The sequence below is a fragment of the Pseudophryne corroboree genome, chromosome 2 (assembly GCF_028390025.1).
Source record: "Pseudophryne corroboree isolate aPseCor3 chromosome 2, aPseCor3.hap2, whole genome shotgun sequence".
Lineage (NCBI taxonomy): Eukaryota > Metazoa > Chordata > Amphibia > Anura > Myobatrachidae > Pseudophryne > Pseudophryne corroboree.
Window position 1 is genome coordinate 29,234,355 of NC_086445.1, and position 24,865 is coordinate 29,259,219.

Sequence of the window (24,865 nt, forward strand, 5' to 3'; positions counted from 1 at the left end):
GCCTCGCGACAGACCCAAGGGGAGGATAAGGCGTCCGTTACTCTATGCGGCGCATGCTCTGTGGCAGCCGTTAAGTGCCGCCTGTACCGCGCATGCGCGACAGGAAAAAAAGGCGGCAATTTTGTCTGCGTGAGAGCAGCTGGTGGTGAGAGGAGGAGCAGCAGAGGTGCCATTACTGCCTGGTGTAGGTGTCCTGTAGCTGCTGTGGTAGAACTATAAGTCTCAGCGTGTCTTCTCACAGCCATGTAGAGTCCATAGTGCCTGTCCATGCTGGTGTATGGGTGTACAGCCATTCAGTGTGGTACAGTGTGTATGGCACTGGTTTTCTGTGGTGAATAAGGGTTTATATCCTATTACTGGTGGAGGATAGCAATGGTTGTATGTTGTACAGGGCTGTGTAGGGTGTCAGCTCCTCAGCCTAAGCTGTCTATTATTCTGTTACTATTTTCTATATGTGCTGCAGGTATACTCCTGCCATACAGTAGTGTAAGGGCTGTCATTGGCTGGTATAGCAATGTTCCCATGCTGTATGTGGTGGCCTGAGGGACATCGGGCAGGGGTAGCGATGGCCACCAACTGACTTGCCACCATCGATGGTCGTGGCTGATGGCATGGGTTTTTTGCCATCTATGGTGGCCTTCCCAGCACTTGGTTTTCTACTGATGTTTCAAAACCATTGATGGCTGTTTCTTGCATCCCTGTATAGCAAGACTGGGGCAGGACTTGCTGGGATGTGTAGTTCCACAGCAGCTGGAGTGCCACATGTTGATCTATCCCTGCTATGGACACTGGGGGGGGGGGGGGCGGAATTATTTCTTAAATTTCATTTCCAAATCCAATGAAAATTGATCTCGTTCGACATTTATCCAAACATTTGCTAACAGATCCCTTTCTTTTATTTTTTTATATTGAATGTTAGTAAATGTGTGTTATACTGTATCTCTGGAAGTACAACAGCGGATTAGATCAACTTCAAAAATTGGTGACAATTGACCATCCTAAAACACAAAGATCACTGCGCTGGTTTAGATTATTATAATAGTTTTTCTAGGTGATATATGCTTCCCAATAAAAAACACTGATATGTATAGATTTAATTAATTTATTCTTAATAATTGCTTTCCTATACACATTCAGTCGGTAAGTTTAAGGAAAAATTTCTAAAATATTAGACAATAAAATGGTGATTTTCATATGTATCAACTAGGTTAGTTATCTCGGCTGAGATCTAAATATACTTTCTCTAACGTCCTAAGTGGATGCTGGGGACTCCGTAAGGACCATGGGGAATAGCGGCTCCGCAGGAGACTGGGCACATCTAAAGAAAGCTTTAGGATTATCTGGTGTGCACTGGCTCCTCCCCCTATGACCCTCCTCCAAGCCTCAGTTAGATCTTTGTGCCTGAACGAGAAGGGTGCACACTAGGGGCTCTCCTGAGCTTCTTAGTGAAAGTTTTAGTTTAGGTTTTTTATTTTCAGTGAGACCTGCTGGCAACAGGCTCACTGCATCGAGGGACTAAGGGGAGAAGAAGCGAACTCACCTGCGTGCAGAGTGGATTGGGCTTCTTAGGCTACTGGACATTAGCTCCAGAGGGACGATCACAGGCCCAGCCTGGATGGGTCCCAGAGCCGCGCCGCCGGCCCCCTTACAGAGCCAGAAGGCAGAAGAGGTCCGGAAAATCGGCGGCAGAAGACGTCCTGTCTTCAACAAGGTAGCGCACAGCACTGCAGCTGTGCGCCATTGCTCTCAGCACACTTCACACTCCGGTCACTGAGGGTGCAGGGCGCTGGGGGGGGCGCCCTGAGACGCAATAAAAAACACCTTGGATGGCAAAAAATGCATCACATATAGCTCCTGGGCTATATGGATGCATTTAACCCCTGCCAAAATACATAAAAAAACGGGAGATAAGGCCGCCGATAAGGGGGCGGAGCCTATCTCCTCAGCACACTGGCGCCATTTTCCCTCACAGCTCCGTTGGAGGGAAGCTCCCTGTCTCTCCCCTGCAGTCACTACACTACAGAAAGGGTTAAAAAAGAGAGGGGGGGCACTAATTACGCGCAGTATTAAAGATACAGCAGCTATAAGGGGAAAAACACTTAAGGTGGCCATCCACTACTCAGACTTGTCTGAACTGCAGATAGCATCAGATTTCTCTTGAACTCTCCCGGGAGCGTCCCGGTAATCGGATCAGACTCTGGCTTTAATTTTAATTACATTCACGTCAGATATATCTGATGCGATATATCATGTGCCAGATCGCATCAGATATATCTGATGCACACATGCTACATGCGATTGATCTGATGCTGCTACTGCCGCTGTTCCCCCTCTTGGTGGGTGGGAGTGGCCAGGGAGATGCCAGTCAAGTGACGCTTCAGATGAATCTGATCAGATACATCTGAAGAAAAAAAAACAATCCGATGTGCACCTGTTTTCTTCAGATTCAGATAAATAGTTGGGGCAGCCTCAGAGATCTGTAGTTCAGATATATCTGACACGGGAGTGCGCATCGGATCAGAAGAGCCATCCGATGTGACACTTTTCTTCAGATATGACGGTCAGATGTGTCGAAATCTGAAGAAAACTGCCCAAATCGGACTAGTGGATGGGGGCCTTTATATAAGGTTATCCCTGTGTGTATATATAATATATATATATATATATATATATATATATATATATATATATATATATATATATTAGTGATGAGCGGATTCGGTTTTACTCGGTTTTACTCGGTTCTCAAAACGGCATCTTATTGGCTCACGGATGTCACGTGTTTTGGATAGCCAATAAGATGCCGTTTTGAGAACCGAGTAAAACCGAGTAAAACCGAACCTCGCTCATCACTAATATATATATATATATATATATATAGCGCTCTGGTGTGTGCTGGCAAACTCTCCCTCTGTCTCCCCAAAGGGCTAGTGGGGTCCTGTCCTCTATCAGAGCATTCCCTGTGTGTGTGCTGTATGTCGGTACGTTTGTGTCGACATGTATGAGGAGAAAAATGATGTGGAGACGGAGCAGATTGCCTGTAATAGTGATGTCATCCTCTAGGGGGTCGACACCTGAGTGGATGAACTGTTGGAAGGAATTACGTGACAGTGTCAGCTCTGTATAAAAGACAGTGGTTGACATGAGACAGCCGGCTACTCAGCTTGTGCCTGTCCAGACGTCTCATAGGCCGTCAGGGGCTCTAAAGCGCCCGTTACCTCAGATGGCAGATATAGACGCCGACACGGATACTGACTCCAGTGTCGACGGTGAAGAGACAAATGTGACTTCCAGTAGGGCCACACGTTACATGATTGAGGCAATGAAAAATGTTTTACACATTTCTGATAATACGAGTACCACCAAAAAAAAAGGGGTATTATGTTCGGTGAGGAAAAACTACCTGTAGTTTTCCTGAATCTGAGAAATTAAATGAGGTGTGTGATGATGCGTGGTTTTCCCCCGATAACAACTGATAATTTCTAAAATGTTATTGGCATTATATCCTTTCCCGCCAGAGGTTAGGGTGCGTTGGGAAACACCCCCTAGGGTGGATAAAGCGCTCACACGCTTGTAAGGGCTCTACCCTCTCCTGAGATGGCCGCCCTTAAGGATCCTGCTGATAGAAAGCAGGAGGGTATCCTAAAAGGTATTTACACACATACTGGTGTTATACTGCGACCAGCAATCGCCTCAGCCTGGATGTGCAGTGCTGGGTTGGCGTGGTCGGATTCCCTGACTGAAAATATTGATACCCTAGATAGGGACAGTATATTTTTGCCTATAGAGCATTTAAAAGATGCATTTCTATATATGCGTGATGCACAGCGGAATATTTGCCGACTGGCATCAAGTCTAAGTGCGTTGTCCATTTCTACCAGTAGAGGGTTATGGACACGTCAGTGGTTAGGTGAGGCGTATTCCAAACGGCATTTGGAAGTATTGCCTTATTAAAGGGAGGAGTTATTTGGGGTCGGTCTTTCAGACCTGGTGGCCACGGCAACAGCTGGGAAATCCACGTTTGTACCCCAGGTCGCCTCTCAACATGAGAAGACGCCGTATTATCAGGCGCAGTCTTTTCGTGGACAAGCGGGCAAAAGGTTCCTCATTTCTGCCCCGTGACAGAGGGAGAGGAAAAAGGCTGCAGAAATCAGCCAGTTCCCAGGAACAGAAACCCTCTCCCGCCTCTGCCAAGCCCTCAGTATACGCTGGGGCTTTACAAGCAGAATCAGGCACGGTGGGGGGCCCGTCTCAATGAATTTCAGCGCGCAGTGGGCTCACTCGCAAGTAGACCCCTGGATCCTTCAGGTGATATCTCAGGGGTACAAATTAGAATTCGAGACGTCTCCCCCTCGCCGTTTCCTAAAGTCGGCTTTACCGATGTCTCCTTCTGACAGGGAGACAGTTTTGGAAGCCATTCACAAGCTGTATTCCCAGCAGGTGATAATCAAGGTACCCCTCCTGCAACAGGGAACGGGGTATTATTCCACACTGTTGTGGTACCGAAGCCGGACGGCTCGGTGAGACCGATTCTAAATCTAAAATCTTTGAACACTTACATACAGAGGTTCAAATTCAAGATTGAGTCACTCAGAGCAGTGATTGCGAACCTGGAAGAAGGGGACTACATGATGTCTCGGGACATCAAGGATGCTTACCTTCATGTCAAAATTTACCCTGCTCATCAAGGGTACCTCAGGTTTATGGTACAGAACTGTCACTATCAGTTCAGACGCTGCCGTATGGATGGTCCACGGCACCCCGGGTCTTTACCAAGGTAATGGCCGAAATGATGATATTCCTTCGAAGGAAGGGAATTTTAGTTATCCTTTACTTGGACGATTCCCTGATAAGGGTAAGATCCAGGGAACAGTTGGAGGTCGGTGTAGCACTATCTCAGGTAGTGTTGCGGCAGCACGATTGGATTCTCAATATTCCAAAATCGCAGCTGGTTCCGACGACTTGTCTTCTGTTCCTAGGGATGATCCTGGACACAGTCCAAAAAAAGGTGTTTCTCCCGGAGGAGAAAGCCAGGGAGTTATCCGAGCTAGTCAGGAACCTCCTAAAACCGAGCCAAGTCTCAGTACATCAATGCACAAGGGTTCTGGGTAAAATGGTGGCTTCCTACGAAGCAATCCCATTCGGCAGATTCCACGCAAGAACTTTCCAGTTGGACCTGCTGGAAAATTGGTCCGGGTCGCATCTTCAGATGCATCAGCGGATAACCCTGTCACCAAGGACAAGGGTGTCCCTCCTGTGGTGGTTGCAGAGTGCTCATCTTCTAGAGGGCCGCAGATTCGGCATTCAGGACTGGGTCCTGGTGACCACGGATGCCAGCCAGCGAGGCTGGGGAGCAGTCACACAGGGAAGGAATATCCAGGGCTAATGGTCAAGCCTGGAGACATCACTTCACATAAATATCCTGAAGCTAAGGGCCATTTACAATGCTCTAAGCTTAGCAAGACCTCTGCTTCAAGGTCAGCCGGTGTTGATCCAGTCGGACAACATCACGGCAGTCACCCACGTAAACAGACAGGGTGGCACAAGAAGCAGGAGGGCAATGGCAGAAGCTGCAAGGATTCTTCGCTGGTCGGAAAATCATGTGATAGCACTGTCAGCAGTATTCATTCCGGGAGTGGACAACTGGGAAGCAGACTTCCTCAGCACGACCTCCACCCGGGAGAGTGGGGACTTCACCCAGAAGTCTTCCACATGATTATAAACCGTTGGGAAAAACTCGACAGGTATTGCGCCAGGTCAAGGGACCCTCAGGCAATAGCTGTAGACGCTCTGGTAACACCGTGGGTGTACCAGTCAGTGTATGTGTTCCCTCCTCTGCCTCTCATACCCAAGGTACTGAGATTGATAAGATGGAGAGGAGTAAGCACTATTTCTCTATCGTCCTAAGTGGATGCTGGGGTTCCTGAAAGGACCATGGGGAATAGCGGCTCCGCAGGAGACAGGGCACAAAAAAGTAAAGCTTTTACCAGATCAGGTGGTGTGCACTGGCTCCTCCCCCTATGACCCTCCTCCAGACTCCAGTTAGATTTTGTGCCCGAACGAGAAGGGTGCAATCTAGGTGGCTCTCCTAAAGAGCTGCTTAGAGAAAGTTTAGCTTAGGTTTTTTACTTTACAGTGAGTCCTGCTGGCAACAGGATCACTGCAACGAGGGACTTAGGGGAGAAGTAGTGAACTCACCTGCGTGCAGAGTGGATTTGCTGCTTGGCTACTGGACACTAGCTCCAGAGGGACGATCACAGGTACAGCCTGGATGGTCACCGGAGCCGCGCCGCCGGCCCCCTTGCAGACGCTGAAGAGAGAAGAGGTCCAAAATCGGCGGCTGAAGACTCCTGAGTCTTCATAAAGGTAGCGCACAGCACTGCAGCTGTGCGCCATTTTCCTCTCAGCACACTTCACACAACAGTCACTGAGGGTGCAGAGCGCTGGGGGGGGCGCTCTGAGAGGCAAATAAAAACCTTATTAGAGGCAAAAAATACCTCACATATAGCCCACAGAGGCTATATGGAGATATTTAACCCCTGCCTAACTTCAAAAATAGCGGGAGACGAGGCCGCCGAAAAAGGGGCGGGGCCTATCTCCTCAGCACACAGCGCCATTTTCTCTCACAGAAAAGCTGGAGAGAAGGCTCCCAGGCTCTCCCCTGCACTGCACTACAGAAACAGGTTTAAAACAGAGAGGGGGGGCACTGATTTTGGCGATATTGTATATATATAAAAGATGCTATAAGGGAGAAACACTTATATAAGGTTGTCCCTATATAATTATAGCGTTTTTGGTGTGTGCTGGCAGACTCTCCCTCTGTCTCCCCAAAGGGCTAGTGGGTCCTGTCCTCTGTCAGAGCATTCCCGGTGTGTGTGCTGTGTGTCGGTACGTGTGTGTCGACATGTATGAGGACGATGTTGGTGAGGAGGCGGAGAAATTGCCTGTAATGGTGATGTCACTCTCTAGGGAGTCGACACAGGAATGGATGGCTTATTTAGAGAATTACGTGAGAATGTCAACACGCTGCAAGGTCGGTTGACGACATGAGACGGCCGACAATCTATTAGGACCGGTCCAGGCGTCTCAGAAACACCGTCAGGGGTTTTAAAAACGCCCATTTACCTCAGTCGGTCGACACAGACACAGACACGGACACTGAATACAGTGTCGACGGTGAATAAACAAACGTATTTCTCATTAGGGCCACACGTTAAGGGCAATGAAGGAGGTGTTACGTGTTTCTGATACTACAAGTACCACAAGAAAGGGTATTATGTGGGAGTGAAAAAACTACCTGTAGTTTTTCCTGAATCAGATAAAATAAAATGAAGTGTGTGATGATGCGTAGGGTTACCCCGATAGCAAATATTGGCGTTATACCCTTTCCCGCCAGAAATTAGGGTACGTTGGGAAACACCCCTTAGGGTGATAAGGCGCTCACACGCTTATCAAGTGGCGTTACCGTCTCCAGATACGGCCGCCCTCAAGGAGCCAGCTGATAGGAAGCTGGAAAAATATCCTAAAAAGTATATACACACATACGGTGGTTATACTGCGACCAGCGATCGCCATCAGCCTGGAGATGCAGTGCTGGGTTGGCTTGGTCGGATTCCCTGACTGAAAATATTTTATTCATGTAGAGCATTTAATAGGATGCATTCTATATATATGTATGTGAGATGCACAGAGGGATATTTGCTCTCTGGCATCAAGATAAGTGCGTTGTCCATATCTCCCAGAAGATGTCAGGGACACGACAGTGGTCAGGTGATACAGATCCCATACGGCAGATGGAAGTATTGCTGTATAAAGGGAAGGAGTTATTTGGGGGTCGGTCCATCGGACCTGGGGACCACAGCAACAGCTGGGAAATCCAACCTTTTTTACCCCAAGTTACATCTCAGCTAAAAAAGACACCGTCTTTTCAGCCTCAATCTTTCCTTTCCCATGAGGGCATGCAGGCAAAAGGCCAGTCATATCTGCCCAGACATAGAGGTAAGGGAAGTAGACTGCAGCAGGCAGCCCTTTCCCAGGAAAAGAAGCCCTCCACCGCGTCTGCCAAGTCCTCAGCATGACGCTGGGGCCGTGCAAGCGGACTCAAGGTGGGGGGGTAGTCTCAAGAGTCTCAGGGCGCAGTGGGATCACTCGCAAGTTGACCCCTAGATCGTACGAGTATTATCCCAGGGGTAACAGATTGGAGAGTCGAGACATCTTCTCCTCGCAGCTTCCTGAAGTCTGCTTTACCAACGGCTCCCTCCGACAGGGAGGCAGCATTGGAAACAATTCACAAGCTGTATATCCAGCAGGTGATAATCAAAGTACCCCTCCTACGACAAGGAAAAGGGTATTATTTTTCCACACTATATTGTGGTACTGAAGCCAGACGGCTTGGTGACACATAGTCTAAATCTAAAATGTTTTGAACACTTACATAAAAGGTTCAAATCGAGATAAAGTCACTCAGAGCAGTGATAGCGAACCGGAAAAAAGGGGACTATATGGTGTCCCTGGACATCAAGGATTACCTCCATGTCCAAAATTTGTCCTTCTCATCAAGGGTACCTCTGGTTCGTGGTACAGAACTGTCAATATCAGTTTCAGACGATGCCGTTTGAATTATCCACGGCACCCCGGGCCTTTTTACCAAGGTAATGGCCGAAAAGATGTTTCTTCAAAGAAAAAAGGCATCTAAATTATCCCTTACTTGCACGACCTAAAAAGGGCAAGTTCCAGAGAACAGTTGGAGGTCGGAAGAGCACTATCTAAAGTAGTTCTTCGACGGCACGACTGGATTCTAAATATTCCAAGAATCGCAGCTGTTTTCCGACGATACGTCTGCTGTTCCTAGGGATGATTCTGGACACGGTTCAGAAAAAGGTTTTTCTTCCCGAGGAAAAAGCCAAGGAGTTATCCGACCTGTCAGGAACCTCCTAAAACCAGGAAAGGTGTCTGTACATCAATGCACAAGAGTCCTGGGAAAAATGGTGGCTTTTTACGAAGCAATTCCATTCGGCAGATTCCATGCAAGAATTTTCCAAAGGGATCTGTTGGACAAATGGTCAGGGTCGCATCCTCAGATGCACCTGCGAATAACCCTGTCGCCAAGGACAAGGGTATATCTTCTGTGGTGGTTGCAAAAGGCTCATCTATTGGAGGGCCGCAGATTCGGCATACAGGATTTGATCCTGGTGACCACGGACGCCAGCCTGAGAGGTTGGGGAGCAGTCACACAAGGAAGAAACTTCCAGGGGGTATGGACGAACCTGGAAAAGTCTATTCACATAAACATTCTGGTACTAAGAGCAATCTAAAATGCTCTAAGCCAGGCGGAACCACTCCTGCAAGGAAAACCGGTGTTGATTCAGTCGGACAACATCACGGCGGTCGCCCATGTAAACAGACAGGGCGGCACAAGAAGCAGGAGTGCAATGGCAGAAGCTGCCAAGATTCTTCGCTGGGCGGAGAATCACGTAATAGCACTGTCAGCAGTGTTCCTCCCGGGCGTGGACAACTGGGAAGCAGACTTCCTCAGCAGACACGATATACACCCGGGAGAGGGGGGTCTTCATCCAGAAGTCTTCCACATGCTAATAAACTGTTGGGAAAGACCAATGGTAGACATGATGGCGTCTCGCCTCAACAAGAAACTGGACAAGTATTGCGCCAGGTCAAGAGATCCACAGGCAATAGCTGTGGACGCACTGGTAACACCTTGGGTGTACAAATCAGTATATGTGTTTCCTCCTCTGCCTCTCATACCAAAGGTATTGAAGATTATACGGTGAGGAGGAGTAAGAAATACTAGTGGCTCCGGATTGGCCAAGAAGGACTTGGTACCCGGAACTTCAAGAGTTGGTCACGGACGACCCGTGCCCTCTACTTCTGAGAAGGGACCTGCTACAACAGGGTCCCTGTCTCTTTCAAGACTTACCGCGGCTGCGTTTGACGGCATGGCGGTTGAACGCCAGATCCTAAAAGGGAAAGGCATTCCAGAAGAAGTCATTCCTACCTTGATTAAGGCAAGGAAGGAAGTCACCGCGAAACATTATCACCGCATTTGGCGAAAATATGTCGCGTGGTGCGAGGATCGGAGTGTTCCGACGGAGGAATTTCAACTGGGTCGTTTCCTACATTTCCTACAATCAGGATTGTCTAGGGGTCTCAAATTGAGATCTATTAAGGTTCAAATTTCGGCCCTGTCAATATTCTTCCAAAAAGAATTGGCCTCAGTTCCTGAGGTACAGACTTTTGTTAAAGGAGTACTGCATATACAGCCTCCTGTGGTGCCTCCGGTGGCACCGTGGGATCTAAATGTAGTTTTAGATTTCCTCAAATCCCATTGGTTTGAACCATTGAAAAAGGTGGATTTTAAATATCTCACATGGAAAGTGACTATGTTACTGGCCCTGGCTTCCGCCAGGAGAGTATCTGAATTGGCGGCTTTATCTTATAAAAGCCCTTATCTAATCTTCCATTCGGATAGGGCAGAACTGAGGACTCGTCCGCATTTTCTCCCTAAGGTGGTATCAGCGTTTCACCTGAACCAACCTATTGTGGTGCCTGCGGCCACTGGCGACTTGGAGGACTCCAAGTTGTTGGACGTTGTCAGAGCCTTAAAAATATACATTTCAAGGACGGCTGAAGTCAGAAAATCTGACTCGCTGTTGATACTATATGCACCCAACAAGTTGGGTGCCCCTGCTTCTAAGCAGACGATTGCTCGTTGGATTTGTAACACAATTCAACTTGCTCATTCTGTGGCAGGCCTGCCACAGCCTAAATCTGTTAAGGCCCATTCCACAAGGAAGGTGGGCTCATCTTGGGCGGCTGCCCGAGGGGTCTCGGCATTACAATTCTGCCGAGCAGCTACGTGGTCGGGGGAAAACACGTTTGTAAAATTCTACAAATTTGATACCCTGGCAAAAGAGGACTTGGAATTCTCTCATTCGGTGCTGCAGAGTCATCCGCTCTCTCCCGCCCGTTTGGGAGCTTTGGTATAATCCCCATGGTCCTTTCAGGAACCCCAGCATCCACTTAGGACGATAGAGAAAATAAGAATTTACTTACCGATAATTCTATTTCTCGGAGTCCGTAGTGGATGCTGGGCGCCCATCCCAAGTGCGGATTATCTGCAATACTGTACATAGTTATTGTTAACAAATTCGGGTTATATTGTTAAGGAGCCATCTTTAAGAGGCTCTTTCTGTTATCATACTGTTAACTGGGTTTAGATCACAAGTTGTACGGTGTGATTGGTGTGGCTGGTATGAGTCTTACCCGGGATTCAAATTGCCTCCCTTATTGTGTACGCTCGTCCGGGCACAGTACCTAACTGGAGTCTGGAGGAGGGTCATAGGGGGAGGAGCCAGTGCACACCACCTGATCTGGTAAAAGCTTTACTTTTTTGTGCCCTGTCTCCTGCGGAGCCGCTATTCCCCATGGTCCTTTCAGGAACCCCAGCATCCACTACGGACTCCGAGAAATAGAATTATCGGTAAGTAAATTCTTATTATTCGTGGCTCCGGATTGGCCAAGAAGGACTTGGTAACCGGAACTTCAAGAGATACTCACGAAGGATCCGTGGCCTCTACCTCTAAGAAGGGACCTGCTCCAGCAAGGACCCTGTCTGTTCCAAGACTTACCGCGGCTGCGTTTGGCGGCATGGCGGTTGAACGCCGGATCCTGAAGGAAAAAAGGCATTCCGGATGAAGTCATCCCTATCCTGATCAAAGCCAGGAAGGATGTAACCGCAAAACATTATCACCGCATTTGGCGAAAATATGTTGCGTGGTGCGAGGCCAGTAAGGCCCGACGGAGGAAATTCAACTGGGTCGATTCCTACATTTCCTGCAAACAGGAGTGTCTATGGGCCTGAAATTGGGGTCCATTAAGGTTCAAATTTCGGCCCTGTCAATTTTCTTCCAAAAAGAACTAGCTTCAGTCCCTGAAGTTCAGACGTTTGTAAAAGGGGTACTGCATATACAGCCTCCTTTTGTGCCTCCAGTGGCACTTTGGGATCTCAATGTAGTTTCTCTAACGTCCTAAGTGGATGCTGGGGACTCCGTCAGGACCATGGGGAATAGCGGCTCCGCAGGAGACAGGGCACAAAAAATAAAGCTTTAGGATTAGGTGGTGTGTACTGGCTCCTCCCCCTATGACCCTCCTCCAAGCCTCAGTTAGGTTTTTGTGCCCGTCCGAGCAGGGTGCAATCTAGGTGGCTCTCCTAAAGAGCTGCTTAGAAAAAGTTTTTAGGTTTTTTATTTTCAGTGAGTCCTGCTGGCAACAGGCTCACTGCATCGAGGGACTTAGGGGAGAGAATTTCAACTCGCTTGCGTGCAGGATGGATTGGATTCTTAGGCTACTGGACACCATTAGCTCCAGAGGGAGTCGGAACACAGGTCTCACCCTGGGGTTCGTCCCGGAGCCGCGCCGCCGACCCCCCTTACAGATGCTGAAGATTGAAGGTCCGGAAACAGGCGGCAGAAGGCTCTTCAGTCTTCATGAAGGTAGCGCACAGCACTTCAGCTGTGCGCCATTGTTGTCACACACTTCACACCAAGCGGTCACGGAGGGTGCAGGGCGCTGCTGGGGGCGCCCTGGGCAGCAATATTTAATACCTTTATGGCAAAAGAATACATCACATATAGCCATTGAGGCTATATGTATGTATTTAACCCATGCCAGATATCTAAAACTCCGGGAGAAAAGCCCGCCGAAATAGGGGGCGGGGCTTATTCTCCTCAGCACACAGCGCCATTTTCCTGCTCAGCTCCGCTGTGAGGAAGGCTCCCAGGACTCTCCCCTGCACTGCACTACAGAAACAGGGTAAAACAGAGAGGGGGGGCATTTTTTGGCGATATTTTGATATATTTAAGCTGCTATAAGGAACAACACTTATATAAGGTTGTTCCCATATATATATTATGGCGCTTGGGTGTGTGCTGGCAAACTCTCCCTCTGTCTCCCCAAAGGGCTAGTGGGGTCCTGTCTTCGATAAGAGCATTCCCTGTGTGTCTGCTGTGTGTCGGTACGTGTGTGTCGACATGTATGAGGACGATGTTGGTGTGGAGGCAGAGCAATTGCCGATAATGGTGATGTCACCCCCCAGGGAGTCGACACCGGAATGGATGGCTTTGTTTATGGAATTACGTGATAATGTCAGCACATTACAAAAATCAGTTGACGACATGAGACGGCCGGCAAACCAGTTAGTACCTGCCCAGGCGTCTCAGACACCGTCAGGGGCTGTAAAGCGCCCTTTACCTCAGTCGGTCAGACCCAGACACAGACACTGAATCTAGTGTCGACGGTGATGAAACAAACGTATTTTCAAGTAGGGCCACACGTTATATGATCACGGCAATGAAGGAGGCTTTGCATATCTCTGATACTGCAAGTACCACAAAAAGGGGTATTATGTGGGGGGTGAAAAAACTACCTGTAGTTTTTCCTGAATCAGAGGAATTAAATGATGTATGTGATGAAGCGTGGGTTAACCCAGATAGAAAAGTGCTAATTTCAAAAAAGTTATTAGCATTATACCCTTTCCCGCCAGAGGTTAGGGCGCGCTGGGAAACACCCCCTAGGGTGGATAAGGCGCTCACACGCTTATCAAAACAAGTGGCGTTACCATCTCCTGATACGGCCGCCCTCAGGGATCCAGCTGATAGGAGACTGGAAACTACCCTAAAAAGTATATACACACATACTGGTGTTCTACTGCGACCAGCCATCGCCTCAGCCTGGATGTGCAGTGCTGGGGTCGTCTGGTTGGATTCCCTGACTGAAAATATTGATACCCTGGATAGGGACAGTATTTTATTGACTATAGAGCAATTAAAGGATGCTTTCCTTTATATGCGAGATGCTCAGAGAGATATTTGCACTCTGGCATCGAGAGTAAATGCGATGTCCATATCTGCCAGAAGGAGTTTATGGACGCGACAGTGGTCAGGTGATGCGGATTCCAAACGACATATGGAAGTATTGCCGTATAAAGGGGAGGAATTATTTGGCGTCGGTCTATCGGATCTGGTGGCCACGGCAACTGCCGGAAAATCCACCTTTTTACCTCAGACCCCCTCCCAACAGAAAAAGACACCGTCTTTTCAGCCGCAGTCCTTTCGGTCCTATAAGAACTAGAGATGAGCGGGTTCGGTTTCTGTGAATCCGAACCCGCCAGAACTTCATGTTTTTTTTCACGGGTCCGAGCGACTCGGATCTTCCCGCCTTGCTCGGTTAACCCGAGCGCGCCCGAACGTCATCATGACGCTGTCGGATTCTCGCGAGGCTCGGATTCTATCGCGAGACTCGGATTCTATATAAGGAGCCGCGCGTCGCCGCCATTTTCACACGTGCATTGAGATTGATAGGGAGAGGACGTGGCTGGCGTCCTCTCCGTTTAGAATTAGAATAGATTAGAGAGACACTTGATTTACTAATTTTGGGGAGCATTAGGAGTACTCAGTAGTGTACAGTGCAGAGTTTTGCTGATAGTGACCAGTGACCACCACTTTTATTTATAATCCGTTCTCTGCCTGAAAAAAGCGATACACAGCACACAGTGACTCAGTCACATACCATATCTGTGTGCACTGCTCAGGCTCAGGCCAGTGTGCTGCATCATCTATATATATTATATATCTGTCTGACTGCTCAGCTCACACAGCTTATAATTGTGGGGGAGACTGGGGAGCACTACTGCAGTGCCAGTTATAGGTTATAGCAGGAGCCAGGAGTACATAATATTATATTAAAATTAAACAGTGCACACTTTTGCTGCAGGAGTGCCACTGCCAGTGTGACTAGTGACCAGTGACCTGACCACCAGTATATAATATTAGTAGTATACTATCTCTTTATCAACCAGTCTATATTAGCAGCAGACACAGTACAGTGCGGTAGTTCACGGCTGTGGCTACCTCTGTGTCGGCACTCGGCAGCCCGTCCATAATTGTATATACCAGTGACCTAACCGTGGTTTTTTTTTCTTTCTTTATACATACATACTAGTTACGAGTATACTATCTCTTTATCAACCAGTCTATATATTAGCAGCAGACACAGTACAGTGCGGTAGTTCACGGCTGTGGCTACCTCTGTGTCGGCACTCGGCAGCCCGTCCATAATTGTATATACCACCTAACCGTGGTTTTTTTTTCTTTCTTTATACATACATACTAGTTACGAGTATACTATCTCTTTATCAACCAGTCTATATATTAGCAGCAGACACAGTACAGTGCGGTAGTTCACGGCTGTGGCTACCTCTGTGTCGGCACTCGGCAGCCCGTCCATAATTGTATATACCACCTAACCGTGGTTTTTTTTTTCTTTCTTTATACATACATACTAGTTACGAGTATACTATCTCTTTATCAACCAGTCTATATATTGGCAGCAGACACAGTACAGTGCGGTAGTTCACGGCTGTGGCTACCTCTGTGTCGGCACTCGGCAGCCCGTCCATAATTGTATATACCACCTAACCGTGGTTTTTTTTTCTTTCTTTATACATACATACTAGTTACGAGTATACTATCTCTTTATCAACCAGTCTATATATTAGCAGCAGACACAGTACAGTGCGGTAGTTCACGGCTGTGGCTACCTCTGTGTCGGCACTCGGCAGCCCGTCCATAATTGTATATACCACCTAACCGTGGTTTTTTTTTCTTTCTTTATACATACATACTAGTTACGAGTATACTATCTCTTTATCAACCAGTCTATATATTAGCAGCAGACACAGTACAGTGCGGTAGTTCACGGCTGTGGCTACCTCTGTGTCGGCACTCGGCAGCCCGTCCATAATTGTATATACCACCTAACCGTGGTTTTTTTTTCTTTCTTTATACATACATACTAGTTACGAGTATACTATCTCTTTATCAACCAGTCTATATATTAGCAGCAGACACAGTACAGTGCGGTAGTTCACGGCTGTGGCTACCTCTGTGTCGGCACTCGGCAGCCCGTCCATAATTGTATATACCACCTAACCGTGGTTTTTTTTTCTTTCTTTATACATACATACTAGTTACGAGTATACTATCTCTTTATCAACCAGTCTATATATTAGCAGCAGACACAGTACAGTGCGGTAGTTCACGGCTGTGGCTACCTCTGTGTCGGCACTCGGCAGCCCGTCCATAATTGTATATACCACCTAACCGTGGTTTTTTTTTCTTTCTTTATACATACATACTAGTTACGAGTATACTATCTCTTTATCAACCAGTCTATATATTAGCAGCAGACACAGTACAGTGCGGTAGTTCACGGCTGTGGCTACCTCTGTGTCGGCACTCGGCAGCCCGTCCATAATTGTATATACCACCTAACCGTGGTTTTTTTTTCTTTCTTTATACATACATACTAGTTACGAGTATACTATCTCTTTATCAACCAGTCTATATATTAGCAGCAGACACAGTACAGTGCGGTAGTTCACGGCTGTGGCTACCTCTGTGTCGGCACTCGGCAGCCCGTCCATAATTGTATATACCACCTAACCGTGGTTTTTTTTTCTTTCTTTATACATACATACTAGTTACGAGTATACTATCTCTTTATCAACCAGTCTATATATTAGCAGCAGACACAGTACAGTGCGGTAGTTCACGGCTGTGGCTACCTCTGTGTCGGCACTCGGCAGCCCGTCCATAATTGTATACTAGTATCCAATCCATCCATCTCCATTGTTTACCTGAGGTGCCTTTTAGTTGTGCCTATTAAAATATGGAGAACAAAAATGTTGAGGTTCCAAAATTAGGGAAAGATCAAGATCCACTTCCACCTCGTGCTGAAGCTGCTGCCACTAGTCATGGCCGAGACGATGAAATGCCAGCAACGTCGTCTGCCAAGGCCGATGCCCAATGGCATAGTACAGAGCATGTCAAAACCAAAACACCAAATATCAGTAAAAAAAGGACTCCAAAACCTAAAATAAAATTGTCGGAGGAGAAGCGTAAACTTGCCAATATGCCATTTACCACACGGAGTGGCAAGGAACGGCTGAGGCCCTGGCCTATGTTCATGGCTAGTGGTTCAGCTTCACATGAGGATGGAAGCACTCAGCCTCTCGCTAGAAAACTGAAAAGACTCAAGCTGGCAAAAGCACCGCAAAGAACTGTGCGTTCTTTGAAATCCCAAATCCACAAGGAGAGTCCAATTGTGTCGGTTGCGATGCCTGACCTTCCCAACACTGGACGTGAAGAGCATGCGCCTTCCACCATTTGCACGCCCCCTGCAAGTGCTGGAAGGAGCACCCGCAGTCCAGTTCCTGATAGTCAGATTGAAGATGTCAGTGTTGAAGTACACCAGGATGAGGAGGATATGGGTGTTGCTGGCGCTGGGGAGGAAATTGACCAGGAGGATTCTGATGGTGAGGTGGTTTGTTTAAGTCAGGCACCCGGGGAGACACCTGTTGTCCGTGGGAGGAATATGGCCGTTGACATGCCAGGTGAAAATACCAAAAAAATCAGCTCTTCGGTGTGGAGGTATTTCACCAGAAATGCGGACAACAGGTGTCAAGCCGTGTGTTCCCTTTGTCAAGCTGTAATAAGTAGGGGTAAGGACGTTAACCACCTCGGAACATCCTCCCTTATACGTCACCTGCAGCGCATTCATAATAAGTCAGTGACAAGTTCAAAAACTTTGGGTGACAGCGGAAGCAGTCCACTGACCAGTAAATCCCTTCCTCTTGTAACCAAGCTCACGCAAACCACCCCACCAACTCCCTCAGTGTCAATTTCCTCCTTCCCCAGGAATGCCAATAGTCCTGCAGGCCATGTCACTGGCAAGTCTGACGAGTCCTCTCCTGCCTGGGATTCCTCCGATGCATCCTTGCGTGTAACGCCTACTGCTGCTGGCGCTGCTGTTGTTGCCGCTGGGAGTCGATGGTCATCCCAGAGGGGAAGTCGTAAGCCCACTTGTACTACTTCCAGTAAGCAATTGACTGTTCAACAGTCCTTTGCGAGGAAGATGAAATATCACAGCAGTCATCCTACTGCAAAGCGGATAACTGAGTCCTTGACAACTATGTTGGTGTTAGACGTGCGTCCGGTATCCGCCGTTAGTTCACAGGGAACTAGACAATTTATTGAGGCAGTGTGCCCCCGTTACCAAATACCATCTAGGTTCCACTTCTCTAGGCAGGCGATACCGAGAATGTACACGGACGTCAGAAAAAGACTCACCAGTCTCCTAAAAAATGCAGTTGTACCCAATGTCCACTTAACCACGGACATGTGGACAAGTGGAGCAGGGCAGGGTCAGGACTATATGACTGTGACAGCCCACTGGGTAGATGTATGGACTCCCGCCGCAAGAACAGCAGCGGCGGCACCAGTAGCAGCATCTCGCAAACGCCAACTCTTTCCTAGGCAGGCTACGCTTTGTATCACCGCTTTCCAGAATACGCACACAGCTGAAAACCTCTTACGGCAACTGAGGAAGATCATCGCGGAATGGCTTACCCCAATTGGACTCTCCTGTGGATTTGTGGCATCGGACAACGCCAGCAATATTGTGTGTGCATTAAATATGGGCAAATTCCAGCACGTCCCATGTTTTGCACATACCTTGAATTTGGTGGTGCAGAATTTTTTAAAAAACGACAGGGGCGTGCAAGAGATGCTGTCGGTGGCCAGAAAAATTGCGGGACACTTTCGGCGTACAGGCACCACGTACAGAAGACTGGAGCACCACCAAAAACTACTGAACCTGCCCTGCCATCATCTGAAGCAAGAAGTGGTAACGAGGTGGAATTCAACCCTCTATATGCTTCAGAGGTTGGAGGAGCAGCAAAAGGCCATTCAAGCCTATACAATTGAGCACGATATAGGAGATGGAATGCACCTGTCTCAAGTGCAGTGGAGAATGATTTCAACGTTGTGCAAGGTTCTGATGCCCTTTGAACTTGCCACACGTGAAGTCAGTTCAGACACTGCCAGCCTGAGTCAGGTCATTCCCCTCATCAGGCTTTTGCAGAAGAAGCTGGAGGCATTGAAGAAGGAGCTAAAAGGGAGCGATTCCGCTAGGCATGTGGGACTTGTGGATGCAGCCCTTAATTCGCTTAACAAGGATTCACGGGTGGTCAATCTGTTGAAATCAGAGCACTACATTTTGGCCACCGTGCTCGATCCTAGATTTAAAGCCTACCTTGGATCTCTCTTTCCGGCAGACACAGGTCTGCTGGGGTTGAAAGACCTGCTGGTGACAAAATTGTCAAGTCAAGCGGAACGCGACCTGTCAACATCTCCTCCTTCACATTCTCCCGCAACTGGGGGTGCGAGGAAAAGGCTCAGAATTCCGAGCCCACCCGCTGGCGGTGATGCAGGGCAGTCTGGAGCGACTGCTGATGCTGACATCTGGTCCGGACTGAAGGACCTGACAACGATTACGGACATGTCGTCTACTGTCACTGCATATGATTCTCTCAACATTGATAGAATGGTGGAGGATTATATGAGTGACCGCATCCAAGTAGGCACGTCACACAGTCCGTACTTATACTGGCAGGAAAAAGAGGCAATTTGGAGGCCCTTGCACAAACTGGCTTTATTCTACCTAAGTTGCCCTCCCACAAGTGTGTACTCCGAAAGAGTGTTTAGTGCCGCCGCTCACCTTGTCAGCAATCGGCGTACGAGGTTACATCCAGAAAATGTGGAGAAGATGATGTTCATTAAAATGAATTATAATCAATTCCTCCGCGGAGACATTGACCAGCAGCAATTGCCTCCACAAAGTACACAGGGAGCTGAGATGGTGGATTCCAGTGGGGACGAATTGATAATCTGTGAGGAGGGGGATGTACACGGTGATATATCGGAGGGTGAAGATGAGGTGGACATCTTGCCTCTGTAGAGCCAGTTTGTGCAAGGAGAGATTAATTGCTTCTTTTTTGGGGGGGGTCCAAACCAACCCGTCATATCAGTCACAGTCGTGTGGCAGACCCTGTCACTGAAATGATGGGTTGGTTAAAGTGTGCATGTCCTGTTTTGTTTATACAACATAAGGGTGGGTGGGAGGGCCCAAGGACAATTCCATCTTGCACCTCTTTTTTCTTTTCTTTTTCTTTGCATCATGTGCTGTTTGGGGAGGGTTTTTTGGAAGGGCCATCCTGCGTGACACTGCAGTGCCACTCCTAGATGGGCCCGGTGTTTGTGTCGGCCACTAGGGTCGCTAATCTTACTCACACAGCTACCTCATTGCGCATCTTTTTTTCTTTGCGTCATGTGCTGTTTGGGGAGGGTTTTTTGGAAGGGACATCCTGCGTGACACTGCAGTGCCACTCCTAGATGGGCCCGTTGTTTGTGTCGGCCACTAGGGTCGCTTATCTTACTCACACAGCGACCTCGGTGCAAATTTTAGGACTAAAAATAATATTGTGAGGTGTGAGGTATTCAGAATAGACTGAAAATGAGTGTAAATTATGGTTTTTGAGGTTAATAATACTTTGGGATCAAAATGACCCCCAAATTCTATGATTTAAGCTGTTTTTTAGTGTTTTTGGAAAAAAACACCCGAATCCAAAACACACCCGAATCCAACAAAAAAAATTCGGTGAGGTTTTGCCAAAACGCGTTCGAACCCAAAACACGGCCGCGGAACCGAACCCAAAACCAAAACACAAAACCCGAAAAATTTCAGGCGCTCATCTCTAATAAGAACAAGCGGACAAAAGGACAGTCATATCTGCCTCGGGGCAGAGGAAGGGGTAAGAGAGGGCAGCAAGCAGCCCCTGCCCAGGAACAGAAGCCCTCTCAGGGTTCTGCAAAGCCCTCAGCATGACGCTGGGGCCTTACAAGCGGACTCAGGAGCGGGGGGGGGGGGGGGGTCGACTCAAGAATTTCAGCGCACAGTGGGCTTGCTCACAGGTGGACCCCTGGATCCTGCAGGTAGTATCTCAGGGTTACAGGTTGGAATTCGAGAAGTCTCCCCCTCGCAGGTTCCTGAAGTCTGCTTTGCCAACGTCTCCCTCAGACAGGGCGACGGTATTGGAAGCCATTCACAAGCTGTTTTCTCAGCAGGTAATAGTCAAGGTACCCCTCCTACAACAGGGAAAGGGGTATTACTCCACGCTATTTGTGGTACCGAAGCCGGACGGCTCGGTAAGACCTATTCTAAATCTGAAATCTTTGAACCTGTACATACAAAAATTCAAGTTCAAGATGGAGTCACTCAGAGCAGTGATAGCGAATCTGGAAGAAGGGGACTTTATGGTGTCCCTGGACATAAAGGATGCTTACCTGCATGTCCCAATTTGCCCTTCACATCAAGGGTACCTCAGGTTCGTGGTGCAAAACTGTCATTATTAGTTTCAGACGCTGCCGTTTGGATTGTCCACGGCACCTCGGGTCTTTACCAAGGTAATGGCCGAAATGATGATTCTTCTGCGAAGAAGAGGCGTATTAATTATCCCTTACTTGGACGATCTCCTGATAAGGGCAAGGTCCAGAGAACAGCTGGAGGACGGAGTAGCACTAACCCGACTAGTGCTGCAACAACACGGGTGGATTCTGAATTTTCCAAAATCTCAGTTGACCCCGACGACACGTCTGCTGTTCCTGGGAATGATTCTGGACACGGTTCAGAAAAAGGTGTTTCTTCCGGAGGAGAAAGCCAGGGAGTTATCCGAACTTGTCAGGAACCTCCTAAAACCAGGGAAAGTGTCTGTGCATCAATGCACAAGAGTCCTGGGAAAGATGGTGGCTTCTTACGAAGCGATTCCATTCGGCAGATTCCACGCACAAACTTTTCAGTGGGATCTGCTGGACAAATGGTCCGGATCACATCTGCAGATGCATCAGCGGATAACCTTATCGCCACGGACAAGGGTGTCTCTTCTGTGGTGGTTGCAAAGTGCTCATCTGTTAGAGGGCCGCAGATTCGGCATACAGGACTGGGTCCTGGTGACCACGGATGCCAGTCTGAGAGGCTGGGGAGCGGTCACACAGGGAAGAAACTTCCAGGGAGTATGGTCAAGCCTGGAGATGTCTCTTCACATAAATATACTGGAGCTAAGAGCGATTTACAATGCTCTAAGTCTGGCAAAACCCCTGCTTCAGGGTCAGCCGGTGTTGATCCAGTCGGACAACATCACGGCAGTCGCCCACGTAAACAGACAGGGCGGCACAAGAAGCAGGACAGCAATGGCAGAAGCTGCAAGGATTCTTCGCTGGGCGGAAGATCATGTGATAGCACTGTCAGCAGTATTCATTCCGGGAGTGGACAACTGGGAAGCAGACTTCCTCAGCAGACACGATCTACACCCGGGAGAGTGGGGACTTCATCCAGAAGTCTTCCACATGATTGTGAACCGTTGGGAAAAACCAATGGTGGATATGATGGCGTCCCGCCTCAACAAAAAACTGGACAGGTATTGCGCCAGGTCAAGAGACCCTCAGGCAATAGCTGTGGACGCTCTGGTAACACCGTGGGTGTTCCAGTCAGTGTATGTGTTCCCTCCTCTGCCTCTCATACCAAAAGTACTGAGAATTATACGGCAAAAGGGAGTAAGAACGATACTAGTGGCTCCGGATTGGCCAAGAAGAACTTGGTACCCGGAACTTCAAGAGATGCTCACGGAGGATCCGTGGCCTCTACCTCTAAGACGGGACCTGCTTCAGCAGGGACCGTGTCTATTCCAAGACTTACCGCGGCTGCGTTTGACGGCATGGCGGTTGAACGCCGAATTCTAAGGGAAAAAGGCATTCCGGAAGAGGTCATTCCTACACTGGTAAAAGCCAGGAAGGAGGTGACTGCACAACATTATCACCGCATTTGGAGAAAATATGTTGCGTGGTGTGAGGCCAGGAAGGCCCCCACGGAGGAATTTCAACTGGGTCGATTCCTACATTTCCTGCAAACAGGATTGTCTATGGGCCTCAAATTGGGGTCCATTAAGGTTCAAATTTCGGCCCTGTCGATTTTCTTCCAGAAAGAATTGGCTTCAGTTCCTGAAGTCCAGACTTTTGTAAAAGGAGTACTACATATACAGCCCCCGGTTGTGCCCCCAGTGGCACCGTGGGATCTTAATGTAGTCTTGGATTTTCTCAAATCCCATTGGTTTGAGCCGCTCAAATCGGTGGAGTTGAAGTATCTTACATGGAAAGTAACCATGCTACTGGCCCTGGCTTCAGCCAGGAGAGTATCAGAATTGGCGGCTTTATCATATAAGAGCCCATATCTGATTTTCCATACGGACAGGGCAGAACTGCGGACGCGTCCTCATTTTCTGCCTAAGGTGGTGTCAGCGTTTCACCTGAACCAGCCTATTGTGGTGCCTGCGGCTACTAACGATTTGGAGGATTCCAAGTTGTTGGACGTGGTCCGGGCATTGAAAATATATATTTCAAGAACGGCGGGAGTCAGAAAGTCTGACTCACTGTTTATATTGTATGCACCCAACAAGATGGGTGCTCCTGCTTCTAAGCAGACGATTGCTCGTTGGATTTGTAGCACAATTCAACTTGCACATTCTGTGGCAGGCTTGCCACAACCTAAATCTGTCAAGGCCCATTCCACAAGGAAAGTGGGCTCATCCTGGGCGGCTGCCCGGGGGGTCTCGGCATTACAACTCTGCCGAGCTGCTACTTGGTCAGGGGCAAACACGTTTGCAAAATTCTACAAATTTGATACCCTGGCTGAGGAGGACCTTGAGTTCTCTCATTCGGTGCTGCAGAGTCATCCGCACTCTCCCGCCCGTTTGGGAGCTTTGGTATAATCCCCATGGTCCTGACGGAGTCCCCAGCATCCACTTAGGACGTTAGAGAAAATAAGAATTTACTTACCGATAATTCTATTTCTCGTAGTCCGTAGTGGATGCTGGGCGCCCATCCCAAGTGCGGATTGTCTGCAATACATGTACATAGTTATTGTTACAAACAAATTCGGGTTGTTATTGTTGTGAGCCGTCTGTTCAGAGGCTCCTACGTTTGTCATACTGTTAACTGGGTTCAGATCACAAGTTATACGGTGTGATTGGTGTGGCTGGTATGAGTCTTACCCGGGATTCAATATCCTTCCTTATTGTGTACGCTCGTCCGGGCACAGTATCCTAACTGAGGCTTGGAGGAGGGTCATAGGGGGAGGAGCCAGTACACACCACCTAATCCTAAAGCTTTATTTTTTGTGCCCTGTCTCCTGCGGAGCCGCTATTCCCCATGGTCCTGACGGAGTCCCCAGCATCCACTACGGACTACGAGAAATAGAATTATCGGTAAGTAAAATCTTATTTTTTGGGTTCCAAAAGTCACATTGGTTTGAACCACTTAAATCTGTGGAGTTAAAATATCTCACAGGGAAAGTGGTCATACTGTTGGCCCTGGCCTGGGCCAGGCGCGTGTCAGAATTGGCGGCTTTATCCTGTAAAAGCCCTTATCTGATTTTCCATTCGGACAGGGCGGAATTGAGGACTCGTCCACAGTTTCTCCCTAAGGTGGTTTCAGCGTTTCACCTGAACCAACCTATTGTGGTGCCTGCGGCTACTAGGGTCTTGGAGGACTCCAAGTTGCTAGACGTTGTCAGGGCCCTGAAAATATGTTTCCAGGATGGCTGGAGTCAGGAAAACTGACTCGTTGTTTATCCTGTATGCACCCAACAAGCTGGGTGCTCCTGCTTCTAAGCAGATTATTGCTCGTTGGATTTGTAGTACAATTCAGCTTGCACATTCTGTGGCAGGCCTGCCACAGCCAAAAATCTGTAAATGCCCACTCCACAAGGAAGGTGGGCTCATCTTGGGCGGCTGCCCGAGGGGTCTCGGCTTTACAACTTTGCCGAGCAGCTACTGGGTCAGGAGCAAATACGTTTGTAAAATTCTACAAAATTGATACTGATAAAGCTAAATATTTATCGT

The 24,865-nt window shown here is 48.3% G+C and overlaps 1 protein-coding gene across 2 annotated transcripts in view; it reads left to right on the forward strand.

The window, feature by feature from the left end:
* The first annotated feature begins 61 nt into the window (after positions 1-61).
* Positions 62-24,865, forward strand: part of LOC134994354 (piwi-like protein 1) — a 549,333-nt gene continuing 524,529 nt past the window's right edge. For both annotated transcript variants that reach the window (XM_063950974.1, XM_063950975.1), the window contains exon 1: positions 62-184. The gene's annotated coding sequence lies outside the window, so the exon portion shown is untranslated. The remainder of the gene's footprint in view (positions 185-24,865) is intronic.